We start from the raw sequence: 18,537 nt of genomic DNA on the forward strand, positions 1-18,537 counted from the left end.
TCACAAACCTGACACAAATCACAGCCAGTCTAAGACTAAGCCTAGCACAGGCAAAAGCCTCTTCTCTTCCTCAGTATCACACTCTGCTGTCACAACATCTCTTCCTACTGTCTCAATCACGTCATTTCATAACACACACCTACTGCCACACACAACATTTGGAAACCTTACATCAACTTTACACAAGATAGCTGCATGTTCCAAATCTTTCTCACTCACATACTTTCACTCACACTACTGCTTAAATACACTCTAGCGCTCTAAAATTAGCTTGCATTACCTAATATTTATTTTTCTCTAACGCCTACAAAGCTTCTGGTGCCTGTATGCCACTATCACATACTGACTGCACACAGACCCACAACATTTAACTTTATTCATCTTCATGGCCGCAGCTGACGCCATAATTGTTTCAGCACCATAAATAAACATGGGAAGGAAGATGTCTCTTTAATCATTAAGTGTGCAGGCTACCCCTTTACAGGAAGTTCATTTAACATTATGTTTCAAGTAACTTTCCTAGTGGCCTTGCTATCCAGCTGCAGCCTCATAATACAGACTGCAGGTGACACCTCATCAGATTCTTAACTGAAGCATATCTGCCTGTGTAATAAGCCACTGCCCTTCACCTAAAAACCAACTATTACAGCAAATCTGTGGTGCACAAGCATGTCATGTACAAATTTCACTGGTGTGACGCACAAAGTATTTTCCCACATGTCTGGCAATCTGCCACTACATATAGTTACCTAAATTAAATTCAAAAGTGTCAGCCAATGAATACCACAACACTGAAGTGTTTAGAAAGCAGACCAGTATGCTAGTATTAACATATAGTATTTAGATGTGAGGCTCTACTATTTTGACAGCACTTTGAATCCCATCAATGTCATACAAGTCGATGCTGTTCACAATTACAGCTGATGCACCTCTCATCCTGTGTCTAGCAGAAAGATTGGACAAACCCTGCATGCAATATTCATCATGTCACATACACAGAAGCTCTAGCACATAAGCAGATACAGGGGCAGTCAAGACACAAAACACTAGCAAGCTTCAGGATTTTGGAATAGACAGCAACATCACAAACCAGTTTGTGTCACATGACACCAGTAGCTACTCAGTTATTAACTGCTTTCAGATACTAAATCTATCACTCTTTGTTCTGCACTAGCAATTCTTCCTGTAATAACAACATTCACCAAACTGGATTACATCTGATTGACATTTCACAGGAACATAACTACAGCTACTAACACAATGCTATCCTGGTTTCTCTTACCACATGTCCCCTCAACATTTTAGGGTCATTCACACATCTCCATCACAGTGTTTCACTGTTGCCAAGTAGACCTGCCCTGTGTAAACTTGGATCAACACAAATATATCACCTGGTATTGTACTGAAAACGGAACTATGTCCATCATTCCTACTACTACCTCACACAACTCGCATTCACCCATCCATGCGCTAGTAGTGACCTACACTGCTGTGTTTCAAAGTGTGCAATATGAATGGTGTTTTTGATGGTTCGTGAGGCTACTGTGTCTCTTTTTGCAGTCACTATTGTCTTCGGGCGCCATTGGATGAATAGGAGTTACTCAATAATTTACATGGTCACACACTGTGTCTTCTTGTGCTGTACTTGATGTGTGAGTTAAAAGTTGCCTTGCACTCTGTCATTAAATCGATTAGTATCGTGAGAAAGTACCACTGAAGGAGTAGTGCAATTTGTGTTAGCAGTGAAGACAGTTTCGCAAAAATATTCGCTTGTTTTGAGAGTCTTCAAGACCTGCTACCAGCTCCAATCAGCGCCATTTATCCCACACATTAGAGAAGTGTGTTTCATAGGTATGCCTATAAGACACTAAACTCGGAATGTGAGAACATGGCGACAATACGTGCCATCACGTCTTGCTGCCGCCTATCGGCAGCTGTGTGAACCTGCTGCTGCTGCTCTGGGTGGATGCTGCGAGAGCAAGCGACGCTACGATCTAAGTTTTACATCCAATACTGCCAAATAATACAGTTAACAGAGCTGCCACTTACTAAGAACGACACCTCGCAGTAAGTAATTCACAGATTAGCACTCAGCAGGCCTTGTGTTCCTCGCCAGAGCTGCGTAAAGCTACGTCCAAGCCGAACCATATTTGACGCGACGCCATAACTATATATACAATTTCAGAGGGCCCCTCGAATGTACTCGCTTCGGCGGTACATATACTAAAATTGGAACGATACAGAGAAGCTTAGCATGGCCCCTGCGCAAGGATGACACGCAAAATCGTGAAGCGTTCCACATTTTTTTCGCAATCTCACTCTCTCATGTCTCACATCAGCTGCTAATACCCTCAGCCACCTACACAGGTTTCGCTTCATATCTGCACCCACTTGTCACAAACTATGCTGTCCATTTACGCAGTTCTCCTCCACTCTCTTTCATTCACAACAGAACATGATAAAACTGGCAATAAACCTATCCCTTACATCACCAATGCACATCTAAAATGTCACTCTAATAACAACTCAGCAAGCACACCAAAACCACAACTACACTGACACAAGTACATGTCACTAGCACCCCTTCAGCTCATTCACAAACCTGACACAAATCACAGCCAGTCTAAGACTAAGCCTAGCACAGGCAAAAGCCTCTTCTCTTCCTCAGTATCACACTCTGCTGTCACAACATCTCTTCCTACTGTCTCAATCACGTCATTTCATAACACACACCTACTGCCACACACAACATTTGGAAACCTTACATCAACTTTACACAAGATAGCTGCATGTTCCAAATCTTTCTCACTCACATACTTTCACTCACACTACTGCTTAAATACACTCTAGCGCTCTAAAATTAGCTTGCATTACCTAATATTTATTTTTCTCTAACGCCTACAAAGCTTCTGGTGCCTGTATGCCACTATCACATACTGACTGCACACAGACCCACAACATTTAACTTTATTCATCTTCATGGCTGCAGCTGATGCCATAATTGTTTCAGCAGCATAAATAAACATGTGAAGGAAGATGTCTCTTTAATCATTAAGTGTGCAAGCTACCCCTTTACAGGAAGTTCATTTAACATTATGTTTTCGTTATTCGTCGTGGTTACTTGCTGTATCGCATTTACGTAAACCTTTACACGAAATTTTAATGAGTGTGCAGAGGTAAAAACGCATTGTGTGGACTTTGCGTACAGTTCATTTTAGGTAATACATTATTGCGTATGAAATTTAGTCAACATATCGAAATTGTTTTTAAAGCTGAGAGCAGATCGATAGCTATCACCGTTCTCGAGATATTGACTGATATGTCGGGGGACGGGCTGTGCCGTCACCGCTCGCGGGTTGCTCGCGACGCGACCGGTACTTCGTCCTGCTCGTCGTAAACCATGTGGTTGTATTAACCGCAAATTTCGTAAACGGTTCAAGAAATCGAAATGTGTTTTTTTTGCAAACGATAACTTGTAAAAACTCATGTATTTCGTCGCATGATAAATATCCTAAATCTGTTTATATACCGAGATATGAAAGTAACTACAGTTTTTCAGAAGGGATAGATGAATTTTTTTAAATGGCATTAATAGCGTGTCGAATGAGAAGTTAAACCGAAACTAATTTGCTGGTATGTCATAAGACGTAATTTACTAAATATGTAGAGCTATTGATTATTTCCTTTCTTTTTTCTTTATCCAGTGTACTTTACTGATTCAAGACGCGTTTCGCCTTTTACTTTAAGGCATCTTCGGTGGAATCTAGAATGACTCAGTTTTGTTTTGATCTGTGATACTTGCAGATTATAAAACAGTTCACATCTTTTTTTACGTGAATGACTGATTACTTACAGTGAATTGAGTTTTTAGCGGACATATACGTTTCCCCTCACCTGGTCACATGCTGGAGGTTGAACTAAAACTTAGATTATGGAACATAAGCACATTTTCATGTTCGCTCTTTTTTCTTCTGTCACTAGCAGTAGACGTTTTACCGAACACTCTGATTTAAAGTCGTAACTACAGTGTGTTCACCTCATGTCCCTTCCTGTCTGGTTTGTTTATGTACATGTTGGCAACCTGCAGAATTATATGCTGAAAACTAATGTTTGTTTATTTTTGTTCTCCATATATATCTGTATGTGTGTGTGGCTAGCCAGTGATAGTTATAGAAAGTTGAAAGTGAATCCAGTAGTTGTCAGACAGTGGTTGAAAGATTTGGTATTCAGCTGATTTCAGTTTTGGTTTAAACGTTTTAAGGAGTGCATGGAAGAGTAAATTCACTGCTTACATTAATAGATAAAATAGTAGAACAGTATTTCAACAGATGATTATTATCAGAATACTATCACCCAACCCCTTTGTCCTCACTCTTTGACGCCCCATAATACGCCCTGTCAACTAACCCCTATTGTTGTCAAAGTTGTGCCGTAATTTCCTCTTCCTCCTCTATTTAATTCCGTACCTCTTCTTTAGTCACACGATCCTCGTATCTAATGTTCAGCATTCTTATGAATCACCACGTTTTGAAAGCGTCCATTGTCTTCTTGACAGAACTGTTCATCGTCCACGTTTCACTTACGTACAAGGCTGCACTCCGCACAAATACCTTTGTAAAATAGTATCCAACCATTAGCATTTATATTCGGTGTGAACAAATTTTCTTTTTCAGAACGCTTTTCTTGCTATTGACAGTCTTCAGTCAGGTTTGCGTCTGCACCAGGAAATGCCTTACAATTTAAAATCTGGTTTCGAAAACTGTTCCAAATATATATTATTCTTTCATGATTCTTAAGCAAGGTGCTGGCGATGATTACATTATGCTCTGTGGGAAATTCTATTGCACAGATTAGCACTCGGCAGGCCTTGTGTTCCTCGCCAGAGCTGCGTAAAGCTACGTCCAAGCCGAACCATATTTGACGCGACGCCATAACTATATATACTATTTCAGAGGGCTCCTCGAATGTACTCGCTTCGGCGGTACATGTACTAAAATTGGAACGATACAGAGAAGATTAGCATGGCCCCTGCGCAAGGATGACACGCAAAATCGTGAAGCGTTCCACATTTTTTTCGCAATCTCACTCTCTCATGTCTCACATCAGCTGCTAATACCCTCAGCCACCTACACAAGTTTCGTTTCATATCTGCACCCACTTGTCACAAACTATGCTGTCCATTTACGCAGTTCTCCTCCACTCTCTTTCATTCACAACAGAACATGATAAAACTGGCAATAAACCTATCCCTTACATCACCAATGCACATCTAAAATGTCACTCCAATAACAACTCAGCAAGCACACCAAAAACACAACTACACTGACACAAGTACATGTCACTAGCACCCCTTCAGCTCATTCACAAACCTGACACAAATCACAGCCAGTCTAAGACTAAGCCTAGCACAGGCAAAAGCCTCTTCTCTTCCTCAGTATCACACTCTGCTGTCACAACATCTCTTCCTACTGTCTCAATCACGTCATTTCATAACACACACCTACTGCCACACACAACATTTGGAAACCTTACATCAACTTTACACAAGATAGCTGCATGTTCCAAATCTTTCTCACTCACATACTTTCACTCACACTACTGCTTAAATACACTCTAGCGCTCTAAAATTAGCTTGCATTACCTAATATTTATTTTTCTCTAACGCCTACAAAGCTTCTGGTGCCTGTATGCCACTATCACATACTGACTGCACACAGACCCACAACATTTAACTTTATTCATCTTCATGGCTGCAGCTGATGCCATAATTGTTTCAGCAGCATAAATAAACATGTGAAGGAAGATGTCTCTTTAATCATTAAGAGTGCAAGCTACCCCTTTACAGGAAGTTCATTTAACATTATGTTTCAAGTAACTTTCCTAGTGGCCTTGCTATCCAGCTGCAGCCTCATAATACAGACTGCAGGTGACACCTCATCAGATTCTTAACTGAAGCATATCTGCCTGTGTAATAAGCCACTGCCCTTCACCTAAAAACCAACTATTACAGCAAATCTGTGTTGCACAAGCATGTCATGTACAAATTTCACTGGTGTGACGCACAAAGTATTTTCCCACATGTCTGGCAATCTGCCACTACATATAGTTACCTAAATTAAATTCAAAAGTGTCAGCCAATGAATACCACAACACTGAAGTGTTTAGAAAGCAGACCAGTATGCTAGTATTAACATATAGTATTTAGATGTGAGGCTCTACTATTTTGACAGCACTTTGAATCCCATCAATGTCATACAAGTCGATGCTGTTCACAATTACAGCTGATGCACCTCTCATTCTGTGTCTAGCAGAAAGATTGAACAAACCCTGCATGCAATATTCATCATGTCACATACACAGAAGCTCTAGCACATAAGCAGATACAGAGGCAGTCAAGACACAAAACAATAGCAAGCTTCAGGATTTTGGAATAGACAGCAACATCACAAACCAGTTTGTGTCACATGACACCAGTAGCTACTCAGTTATTAACTGCTTTCAGATACTAAATCTATCACTCTTTGTTTTGCACTAGCAATTCTTCCTGTAATAACAACATTCACCAAACTGGATTACATCTGACTGACATGTCACAGGAACATAACTACAGCTACTAACACAATGCTAACCTGGTTTCTCTTACCACATGTCCCCTCAACATTTTAGGCTCATTCACACATCTCCATCACAGTGTTTCACTGTTGCCAAGTAGACCTGCCCTGTGTAAACTTGGATCAACACAAATATATCACCTGGTATTGTACTGAAAACGGAACTATGTCCATCATTCCTACTACTACCTCACAAAACTCGCATTCACCCATCCATGCGCTAGTAGTGACCTACACTGCTGTGTTTCAAAGTGTGCAATATGAATGGTGTTTTTAATGGTTCGTGAGGCTACTGTGTCTTTTTTTGCAGTCACTATTGTCTTCTGGCGCCATTGGATGAATAGGAGTTACTCAATCATTTACATGGTCACACACTGTGTCTTCTTGTGCTGTACTTGATGTGTGAGTTAAAAGTTGCCTTGCACTCTGTCATTAAATCGATTAGTATCGTGAGAAAGTACCACTGAAAGAGTAATGCGATTTGTGTTAGCAGTGAAGACAGTTTCGCAAAAATATTCGCTTGTTTTGAGAGTCTTCAAGACCTGCTACCAGCTCCAATCAGCGCCATTTATCCCACACATTAGAGAAGTGTGTTTCATAGGTATGCCTATAAGACACTAAACTCGGAATGTGAGAACATGGCGACAATACGTGCCATCACGTCTTGCTGCCGCCTAGCGGCAGCTGTGTGAACCTGCTGCTGCTGCTCTGGGTGGATGCTGCGAGAGCAAGCGACTCTACGATCTAAGTTTTACATCCAATACTGCCAAATAATACAGTTAACAGAGCTGCCACTTAGTAAGAACGACACCTCGCAGTAATTAATGCACAGATTAGCACTCAGCAGGCCTTGTGTTCCTCGCCAGAGCTGCGTAAAGCTACGTCCAAGCCGAACCATATTTGACGCGACGACATAACTGTATATACAATTTAGGAGGGCTCCTCGAATGTACTCGCTTCGGCAGTACATATACTAAAATTGGAACGATACAGAGAAGATTAGCGTGGCCCCTGCGCAAGGATGACACGCAAAATCGTGAAGCGTTCCACATTTTTTTCGCAATCTCACTCTCTCATGTCTCACATCAGCTGCTAATACCCTAAGCCACCTACACAAGTTTCGCTTCATATCTGCACCCACTTGTCACAAACTATGCTGTCCATTTACGCAGTTCTCCTCCACTCTCTTTCATTCACAACAGAACATGATAAAACTGGCAATAAACCTATCCCTTACATCACCAATGCACATCTAAAATGTCACTCTAATAACAACTCAGCAAGCACACCAAAAACACAACTACACTGACACAAGTACATGTCACTAGCACCCCTTCAGCTCATTCACAAACCTGACACAAATCACAGCCAGTTTAAGACTAAGCCTAGCACAGGCAAAAGCCTCTTCTCTTCCTCAGTATCACACTCTGCTGTCACAACATCTCTTCCTACTGTCTCAATCACGTCAATTCATAACACACACCTACTGCCACACACAACATTTGGAAACCTTACATCAACTTTACACAAGATAGCTGCATGTTCCAAATCTTTCTCACTCACATACTTTCACTCACACTACTGCTTAAATACACTCTAGCGCTCTAAAATTAGCTTGCATTACCTAATATTTATTTTTCTCTAACGCCTACAAAGCTTCTGGTGCCTGTATGCCACTATCACATACTGACTGCACACAGACCCACAACATTTAACTTTATTCATCTTCATGGCTGCAGCTGATGCCATAATTGTTTCAGCAGCATAAATAAACATGTGAAGGAAGATGTCTCTTTAATCATTAAGTGTGCAAGCTACCCCTTTACAGGAAGTTCATTTAACATTATGTTTCAAGTAACTTTCCTAGTGGCCTTGCTATCCAGCTGCAGCCTCATAATACAGACTGCAGGTGACACCTCATCAGATTCTTAACTGAAGCATATCTGCCTGTGTAATAAGCCACTGCCCTTCACCTAAAAACCAACTATTACAGCAAATCTGTGTTGCACAAGCATGTCATGTACAAATTTCACTGGTGTGACGCACAAAGTATTTTCCCACATGTCTGGCAATCTGCCACTACATATAGTTACCTAAATTAAATTCAAAAGTGTCAGCCAATGAATACCACAACACTGAAGTGTTTAGAAAGCAGACCAGTATGCTAGTATTAACATATAGTATTTAGATGTGGGGCTCTACTATTTTGACAGCACTTTGAATCCCATCAATGTCATACAAGTCGATGCTGTTCACAATTACAGCTGATGCACCTCTCATCCTGTGTCTAGCAGAAAGATTGGACAAACCCTGCATGCAATATTCATCATGTCACATACACAGGAGCTCTAGCACATAAGCAGATACAGAGGCAGTCAAGACACAAAACACTAGCAAGCTTCAGGATTTTGGAATAGACAGCAACATCACAAACCAGTTTGTGTCACATGACACCAGTAGCTACTCAGTTATTAACTGCTTTCAGATACTAAATCTATCACTCTTTGTTTTGCACTAGCAATTCTTCCTGTAATAACAACATTCACCAAACTGGATTACATCTGACTGACATTTCACAGGAACATAACTACAGCTACTAACACAATGCTAACCTGGTTTCTCTTACCACATGTCCCCTCAACATTTTAGGCTCATTCACACATCTCCATCACAGTGTTTCACTGTTGCCAAGTAGACCTGCCCTGTGTAAACATGGATCAACACAAATATATCACCTGGTATTGTGCTGAAAACGGAACTATGTCCATCATTCCTACTACAACCTCACACAACTCGCATTCACCCATCCATGCGCTAGTAGTGACCTACACTGCTGTGTTTCAAAGTGTGCAATATGAATGGTGTTTTTAATGGTTCGTGAGGCTACTGTGTCTCTTTTTGCAGTCACTATTGTCTTCTGGCGCCATTGGATGAATAGGAGTTACTCAATAATTTACATGGTCACACACTGTGTCTTCTTGTGGTGTACTTGATGTGTGAGTTAAAAGTTGCCTTGCACTCTGTCATTAAATCGATTAGTATCGTGAGAAAGTACCACTGAAAGAGTAATGCAATTTGTGTTAGCAGTGAAGACAGTTTTGCAAAAATATTCGCTCGTTTTGAGAGTCTTCGAGACCTGCTACCAGCTCCAATCAGCGCCATTTATCCCACACATTAGAGAAGTGTGTTTCATAGGTATGCCTATAAGACACTAAACTCGGAATGTGAGAACATGGCGACAATACGTGCCATCACGTCTTGCTGCCGCCTAGCGGCAGCTGTGTGAACCTGCTGCTGCTGCTCTGGGTGGATGCCGCGAGAGCAAGCGACTCTACGATCTAAGTTTTACATCCAATACTGCCAAATAATACAGATATCAGAGCTGCCACTTAGTAAGAACGACACCTCGCAGTAATTAATGCACAGATTAGCACTCGGCAGGCCTTGTGTTCCTCGCCAGAGCTGCGTAAAGCTACGTCCAAGCCGAACCATATTTGACGCGACGACATAACTGTATATACAATTTAGGAGGGCTCCTCGAATGTACTCGCTTCGGCGGTACATATACTAAAATTGGAACGATACAGAGAAGATTAGCGTGGCTCCTGCGCAAGGATGACACGCAAAATCGTGAAGCGTTCCACATTTTTTTTCGCAATCTCACTCTCTCATGTCTCACATCAGCTGCTAATACCCTCAGCCACCTACACAAGTTTCGCTTCATATCTGCACCCACTTGTCACAAACTATGCTGTCCATTTACGCAGTTCTCCTGCACTCTCTTTCATTCACAACAGAACATGATAAAACTGGCAATAAACCTATCCCTTACATCACCAATGCACATCTAAAATGTCACTCTAATAACAACTCAGCAAGCACACCAAAACCACAACTACACTGACACAAGTACATGTTACTAGCACCCCTTCAGCTCATTCACAAACCTGACACAAATCACAGCCAGTTTAAGACTAAGCCTAGCACAGGCAAAAGCCTCTTCTCTTCCTCAGTATCACACTCTGCTGTCACAACATCTCTTCCTACTGTCTCAATCACGTCATTTCATAACACACACCTACTGCCACACACAACATTTGGAAACCTTACATCAACTTTACACAAGATAGCTGCATGTTCCAAATCTTTCTCACTCACATACTTTCACTCACACTACTGCTTAAATACACTCTAGCGCTCTAAAATTAGCTTGCATTACCTAATATTTATTTTTCTCTAACGCCTACAAAGCTTCTGGTGCCTGTATGCCACTATCACATACTGACTGCACACGGACCCACAACATTTAACTTTATTCATCTTCATGGCTGCAGCTGATGCCATAATTGTTTCAGCACCATAAATAAACATGGGAAGGAAGATGTCTCTTTAATCATTAAGTGTGCAAGCTACCCCTTTACAGGAAGTTCATTTAACATTATGTTTCAAGTAGCTTTCCTAGTGGCCTTGCTATCCAGCTGCAGCCTCATAATACAGACTGCAGGTGACACCTCATCAGATTCTTAACTGAAGCATATCTGCCTGTGTAATAAGCCACTGCCCTTCACCTAAAAACCAACTATTACAGCAAATCTGTGGTGCACAAGCATGTCATGTACAAATTTCACTGGTGTGACGCACAAAGTATTTTCCCACATGTCTGGCAATCTGCCACTACATATAGTTACCTAAATTAAATTCAAAAGTGTCAGCCAATGAATACCACAACACTGAAGTGTTTAGAAAGCAGACCAGTATGCTAGTATTAACATATAGTATTTAGATGTGAGGCTCTACTATTTTGACAACACTTTGAATCCCATCAATGTCATACAAGTCGATGCTGTTCACAATTACAGCTGATGCACCTCTCATCCTGTGTCTAGCAGAAAGATTGGACAAACCCTGCATGCAATATTCATCATGTCACATACACAGAAGCACTAGCACATAAGCAGATACAGAGGCAGTCAAGACACAAAGCACTAGCAAGCTTCAGGATTTTGGAATAGACAGCAACATCACAAACCAGTTTGTGTCACATGACACCAGTAGCTACGCAGTTATTAACTGCTTTCAGATACTAAATCTATCACTCTTTGTTTTGCACTAGCAATTCTTCCTGTAATAACAACATTCACCAAACTGGATTACATCTGAGTGACATTTCACAGGAACATAACTACAGCTACTAACACAATGCTAACCTGGTTTCTCTTACCACATGTCCCCTCAACATTTTAGGCTCATTCACACATCTCCATCACAGTGTTTCACTGTTGCCAAGTAGACCTGCCCTGTGTAAACTTGGATCAACACAAATATGTCACCTGGTATTGTACTGAAAACGGAACTATGTCCATCATTCCTACTACTACCTCACACAATTCGCATTCACCCATCCATGCGCTAGTAGTGACCTACACTGCTGTGTTTCAAAGTGTGCAATATGAATGGTGTTTTTAATGGATCGTGAGGCTACTGTGTCTCTTTTTGCAGTCACTATTGTCTTCTGGCGCCATTGGATGAATAGGAGTTACTCAATAATTTACATGGTCACACACTGTGTCTTCTTGTGCTGTACTTGATGTGTGAGTTAAAAGTTGCCTTGCACTCTGTCATTAAATCGATTAGTATCGTGAGAAAGTACCACTGAAAGAGTAATGCAATTTGTGTTAGCAGTGAAGACAGTTTCGCAAAAATATTCGCTTGTTTTGAGAGTCTTCAAGACCTGCTACCAGCTCCAATCAGCGCCATTTATCCCACACATTAGAGAAGTGTGTTTCATAGGTATGCCTATAAGACACTAAACTCGGAATGTGAGAACATGGCGACAATACGTGCCATCACGTCTTGCTGCCGCCTAGCGGCAGCTGTGTGAACCTGCTGCTGCTGCTCTGGGTGGATGCCGCGAGAGCAAGCGACTCTACGATCTAAGTTTTACATCCAATACTGCCAAATAATACAGTTAACAGAGCTGCCACTTACTAAGAACGACACCTCGCAGTAATTAATTCACAGATTAGCACTCGGCAGACCTTGTGTTCCTCGCCAGAGCTGCGTAAAGCTACGTCCAAGCCGAACCATATTTGACGCGACGCCATAACTATAAATACAATTTCAGAGAGCTCCTCGAATGTACTCGCTTCGGCGGTACATATACTAAAATTGGAACGATACAGAGAAGATTAGCATGGCCCCTGCGCAGGGATGACACGCAAAATCGTGAAGCGTTCCACATTTTTTTCGCAATCTCACTCTCTCATGTCTCACATCAGCTGCTAATACCCTCAGCCACCTACACAACCTTCGCTTCATATCTGCACCCACTTGTCACAAACTATGCTGTCCATTTACGCAGTTCTCCCGCACTCTCTTTCATTCACAACAGAACATGATAAAACTGGCAATAAACCTATCCCTTACATCACCAATGCACATCTAAAATGTCACTCTAATAACAACTCAGCAAGCACACCAAAACCACAACTACACTGACACAAGTACATGTTACTAGCACCCCTTCAGCTCATTCACAAACCTGACACAAATCACAGCCAGTTTAAGACAAAGCCTAGCACAGGCAAAAGCCTCTTCTCTTCCTCAGTATCACACTCTGCTGTCACAACATCTCTTCCTACTGTCTCAATCACGTCATTTCATAACACACACCTACTGCCACACACAACATTTGGAAACCTTACATCAACTTTACACTAGATAGCTGCATGTTCCAAATCTTTCTCACTCACATACTTTCACTCACACTACTGCTTAAATACACTCTAGCGCTCTAAAATTAGCTTGCATTACCTAATATTTATTTTTCTCTAACGCCTACAAAGCTTCTGGTGCCTGTGTGCCACTATCACATACTGACTGCACACAGACCCACAACATTTAACTTTATTCATCTTCATGGCTGCAGCTGATGCCATAATTGTTTCAGCACCATAAATAAACATGGGAAGGAAGATGTCTCTTTAATCATTAAGTGTGCAAGCTACCCCTTTACAGGAAGTTCATTTAACATTATGTTTCAAGTAACTTTCCTAGTGGCCTTGCTATCCAGCTGCAGCCTCATAATACAGACTGCAGGTGACACCTCATCAGATTCTTAACTGAAGCATATCTTCCTGTGTAATAAGCCACTGCCCTTCACCTAAAAACCAACTATTACAGCAAATCTGTGGTGCACAAGCATGTCATGTACAAATTTCACTGGTGTGACGCACAAAGTATTTTCCCACATGTCTGGCAATCTGCCACTACATATAGTTACCTAAATTAAATTCAAAAGTGTCAGCCAATGAATACCACAACACTGAAGTGTTTAGAAAGCAGACCAGTATGCTAGTATTAACATATAGTATTTAGATGTGAGGCTCCACTATTTTGACAGCACTTTGAATCCCATCAATGTCATACAAGTCGATGCTGTTCACAATTACAGCTGATGCACCTCTCATCCTGTGTCTAGCAGAAAGATTGGACAAACCATGCATGCAAAATTCATCATGTCACATACACAGAAGCTCTAGCACATAAGCAGATACAGAGGCAGTCAAGACACAAAACACTAGCAAGCTTCAGGATTTTGGAATAGACAGCAACATCACAAACCAGTTTGTGTCACATGACACCAGTAGCTACTCAGTTATTAACTGCTTTCAGATACTAAATCTATCACTCTTTGTTTTGCACTAGCAATTCTTCCTGTAATAACAACATTCACCAAACTGGATTACATCTGACTGACATTTCACAGGAACATAACTACAGCTACTAACACAATGCTAACCTGGTTTCTCTAACCACATGTCCCCTCAACATTTTAGGCTCATTCACACATCTCCATCACAGTGTTTCACTGTTGCCAAGTAGACCTGCCCTGTGTAAACTTGGATCAACACAAATATATCACCTGGTATTGTACTGAAAACGGAACTATGTCCATCATTCCTACTACTACCTCACAACTCGCATTCACCCATCCATGCGCTAGTAGTGACCTACACTGCTGTGTTTCAAAGTGTGCAATATGAATGGTGTTTTTAATGGTTCGTGAGGCTACTGTGTCTCTTTTTGCAGTCACTATTGCCTTCTGGCGCCATTGGATGAATAGGAGTTACTCAATAATTTACATGGTCACACACTGTGTCTTCTTGTGCTGTACTTGATGTGTGAGTTAAAAGTTGCCTTGCACTCTGTCACTAAATCGATTAGTATCGTGAGAAAGTACCACTGAAAGAGTAATGCAATTTGTGTTAGCAGTGAAGACAGTTTCGCAAAAACATTCGCTTGTTTTGAGAGTCTTCAAGACCTGCTACCAGCACCAATCAGCGCCATTTATCCCACACATTAGAGAAGTGTGTTTCATAGGTATGCCTATAAGACACTAAACTCGGAATGTGAGAACGTGGCGACAATACGTGCCATCACGTCATGCTGCCGCCTAGCGGCACTTGTGTGAACCTGCTGCTGCTGCTCTGGGTGGATGCTGCGGGAGCAAGCGACTCTACGATCTAAGTTTTACATCCAATACTGCCAAATAATACAGTTAACAGAGCTGCCACTTACTAAGAACGACACCTCGCAGTAATTAATTCCTAGATTAGCACTCGGCAGGCCTTGTGTTCCTCGCCAGAGCTGCGGAAAGCTACGTCCAAGCCGAACCATATTTGACGCGACGCCATAACTATATATACAATTTCAGAGGGCTCCTCGAATGTACTCGCTTCGGCGGTACATATACTAAAATTGGAACGATACAGAGAAGATTAGCATGGCCCCTGCGCAAGGATGACACGCAAAATCGTGAAGCGTTCCACATTTTTTTGGCAATCTCACTCTCTCATGTCTCACAACAGCTGCTAATACCCTCAGCCACCTACACAAGCTTCGCTTCATATCTGCACCCACTTGTCACAAACTATGCTGTCCATTTACGCAGTTCTCCTCCACTCTCTTTCATTCACAACAGAACATGATAAAACTGGCAATAAACCTATCCCTTACATCACAAATGCACATCTAAAATGTCACTCTAATAACAACTCAGCAAGCACACCAAACCCACAACTACACTGACACAAGTACATGTCACTAGCACCCCTTCAGCTCATTCACAAACCTGACACAAATCACAGCCAGTCTAAGACTAAGCCTAGCACAGGCAAAAGCCTCTTCTCTTCCTCAGTATCACACTCTGCTGTCACAACATGTCATCCTACTGTCTCAATCATGTCATTTCATAACACACACCTACTGCCACACACAACATTTGGAAACCTTACATCAACTTTACACAAGATAGCTGTATGTTCCAAATCTTTCTCACTCACATACTTTCACTCACACTACTGCTTAAATACACTCTAGCGCTCTAAAATTAGCTTGCATTACCTAATATTTATTTTTCTCTAACGCCTACAAAGCTTCTGGTGCCTGTATGCCACTATCACATACTGACTGCACACAGACCCACAACATTTAACTTTATTCATCTTCATGGCTGCAGCTGATGCCATAATTGTTTCAGCACCATAATTAAACATGTGAAGGAAGATGTCTCTTTAATCATTAAGTGTGCAAGCTACCCCTTTACAGGAAATTCATTTAACATTATGTTTCAAGTAACTTTCCTAGTGGCCTTGCTATCCAGCTGCAGCCTCATAATACAGACTGCAGGTGACACCTCATCAGATTCTTAACTGAAGCATATCTGCCTGTGTAATAAGCCACTGCCCTTCACCTAAAAACCAACTATTACAGCAAATCTGTGGTGCACAAGCATGTCATGTACAAATTTCACTGGTGTGACGCACAAAGTATTTTCCCACATGTCTGGCAATCTGCCACTACATATAGTTACCTAAATTAAATTCAAAAGTGTCAGCCAACGAATACCACAACACTGAAGTGTTTAGAAAGCAGACCAGTATGCTAGTATTAACATACAGTATTTAGATGTGAGGCTCCACTATTTTGACAGCACTTTGAATCCCATCAATGTCATACAAGTCGATGCTGTTCACAATTACAGCTGATGCACCTCTCATCCTGTGTCTAGCAGAAAGATTGGACAAACCATGCATGCAAAATTCATCATGTCACATACACAGAAGCTCTAGCACATAAGCAGATACAGAGGCACTCAAGACACAAAACACTAGCAAGCTTCAGGATTTTGGAATAGACAGCAACATCACAAACCAGTTTGTGTCACATGACACCAGTAGCTACTCAGTTATTAACTGCTTTCAGATACTAAATCTATCACTCTTTGTTTTGCACTAGCAATTCTTCCTGTAATAACAACATTCACCAAACTGGATTACATCTGACTGACATTTCACAGGAACATAACTACAGCTACTAACACAATGCTAACCTGGTTTCTCTTACCACATGTCCCCTCAACATTTTAGGCTCATTCACACATCTCCATCACAGTGTTTCACTGTTGTCGAGTAGACCTGCCCTGTGTAAACTAGGATCAACACAAATATATCACCTGGTATTGTACTGAAAACGGAACTATGTCCATCATTCCTACTACTACCTCACAACTCGCATTCACCCATCCATGCGCTAGTAGTGACCTACACTGCTGTGTTTCAAAGTGTGCAATATGAATGGTGTTTTTAATGGTTCGTGAGGCTACTGTGTCTCATTTTGCAGTCACTATTGTCTTCTGGCGCCATTGGATGAATAGGAGTTACTCAATAATTTACATGGTCACACACTGTGTCTTCTTGTGGTGTACTTGATGTGTGAGTTAAAAGTTGCCTTGCACTCTGTCATTAAATCGATTAGTATCGTGAGAAAGTACCACTGAAAGAGTAATGCAATTTGTGTTAGCAGTGAAGACAGTTTCGCAAAAACATTCGCTTGTTTTGAGAGTCTTCAAGACCTTCTACCAGCACCAATCAGCGCCATTTATCCCACACATTAGAGAAGTGTGTTTCATAGGTATGCCTATAAGACACTAAACTCGGAATGTGAGAACATGGCGACAATACGTGCCATCACGTCTTGCTGCCGCCTAGCGGCAGCTGTGTGAACCTGCTGCTGCTGCTCTGGGTGGATGCTGCGAGAGCAAGCGACTCCACGATCTAAGTTTTACATCCAATACTGCCAAATAATACAGTTAACAGAGCTGCCACTTACTAAGAACGACACCTCGCAGTAATTAATTCACAGATTAGCACTCGGCAGGCCTTGTGTTCCTCGCCAGAGCCGCGTAAAGCTACGTCCAAGCCGAACCATATTTGACGCGACGCCATAACTATATATACAATTTCAGAGGGCTCCTCCCTCCCTGCAAACAAATACCTCTTCATGCATACCCTCTCCCAGCACTAGGTTGACTCCTTCATCCTTAATGAAACCTTCCTCCAACCCCACCATGTGGTCCACATCTCCCCTTATCTCCTTCACCGCACTGACAATCCCCTTCCCCTAGCTCGAGGCGGGGTCGCTATCGGCCACCTCAGGCGTCTCCCTGTCCGGCCACAACCCCTCCTGAATGGCCCAACCTTACACCTTCTCCTCAGCCTTTTTTTTCCCTCCCTCACCGTCACCATTGCCACTATCTATATTCGCCCCGCAGCTCCTCTGCCCTTTGACTTCATTTCCCATGGACACCGTACCTTCTCCACCTATGTGATCGCCGCTGACCTCAACATCCACAGCCGTGACCCTGCCACCCTTCGGTGGTGGCATCAGTTCCTTGCCACCCTCCATGGTGACCTTGTTCCTCTCCCACAGCAGACCCGTCCTGAAAGTAACTCCACCCCCGATGTTATCCTCGCTTCCCCCAACCTCCTCGGTCGCATTGCCGTTGATGTCCTCGATCCCGTCGGTAGTGACCATCTCCCTGTCCTTCTCACCATCTCCTCTACCCGTCCTGCCACTGCAGCTA

General features: G+C 42.1%; 6 non-coding genes across 6 annotated transcripts; all 6 read left to right on the plus strand.

The window, feature by feature from the left end:
• Window positions 1-2,199: 2,199 nt before the first annotated feature.
• On the plus strand, window positions 2,200-2,306 carry LOC124803821. The gene has a single exon (XR_007017296.1). It is a non-coding gene; the product is annotated as a U6 spliceosomal RNA (small nuclear RNA).
• Window positions 2,307-4,966: 2,660 nt separating this feature from the next.
• LOC124803813 lies at window positions 4,967-5,073 on the plus strand. The gene has a single exon (XR_007017289.1). It is a non-coding gene; the product is annotated as a U6 spliceosomal RNA (small nuclear RNA).
• Window positions 5,074-7,560: 2,487 nt separating this feature from the next.
• LOC124803815 lies at window positions 7,561-7,667 on the plus strand. The gene has a single exon (XR_007017291.1). It is a non-coding gene; the product is annotated as a U6 spliceosomal RNA (small nuclear RNA).
• Window positions 7,668-10,154: 2,487 nt separating this feature from the next.
• Window positions 10,155-10,261, plus strand: LOC124803826. Its single transcript, XR_007017301.1, has one exon. It is a non-coding gene; the product is annotated as a U6 spliceosomal RNA (small nuclear RNA).
• A 2,488-nt stretch (window positions 10,262-12,749) lies between these two features.
• Window positions 12,750-12,856, plus strand: LOC124803820. The gene has a single exon (XR_007017295.1). It is a non-coding gene; the product is annotated as a U6 spliceosomal RNA (small nuclear RNA).
• Window positions 12,857-15,341: 2,485 nt separating this feature from the next.
• LOC124803800 lies at window positions 15,342-15,448 on the plus strand. Its single transcript, XR_007017277.1, has one exon. It is a non-coding gene; the product is annotated as a U6 spliceosomal RNA (small nuclear RNA).
• Window positions 15,449-18,537: the final 3,089 nt, after the last annotated feature.

This window comes from Schistocerca piceifrons, chromosome 6 (genome assembly GCF_021461385.2).
Source record: "Schistocerca piceifrons isolate TAMUIC-IGC-003096 chromosome 6, iqSchPice1.1, whole genome shotgun sequence".
NCBI classification, from domain to species: Eukaryota; Metazoa; Arthropoda; class Insecta; order Orthoptera; family Acrididae; genus Schistocerca; species Schistocerca piceifrons.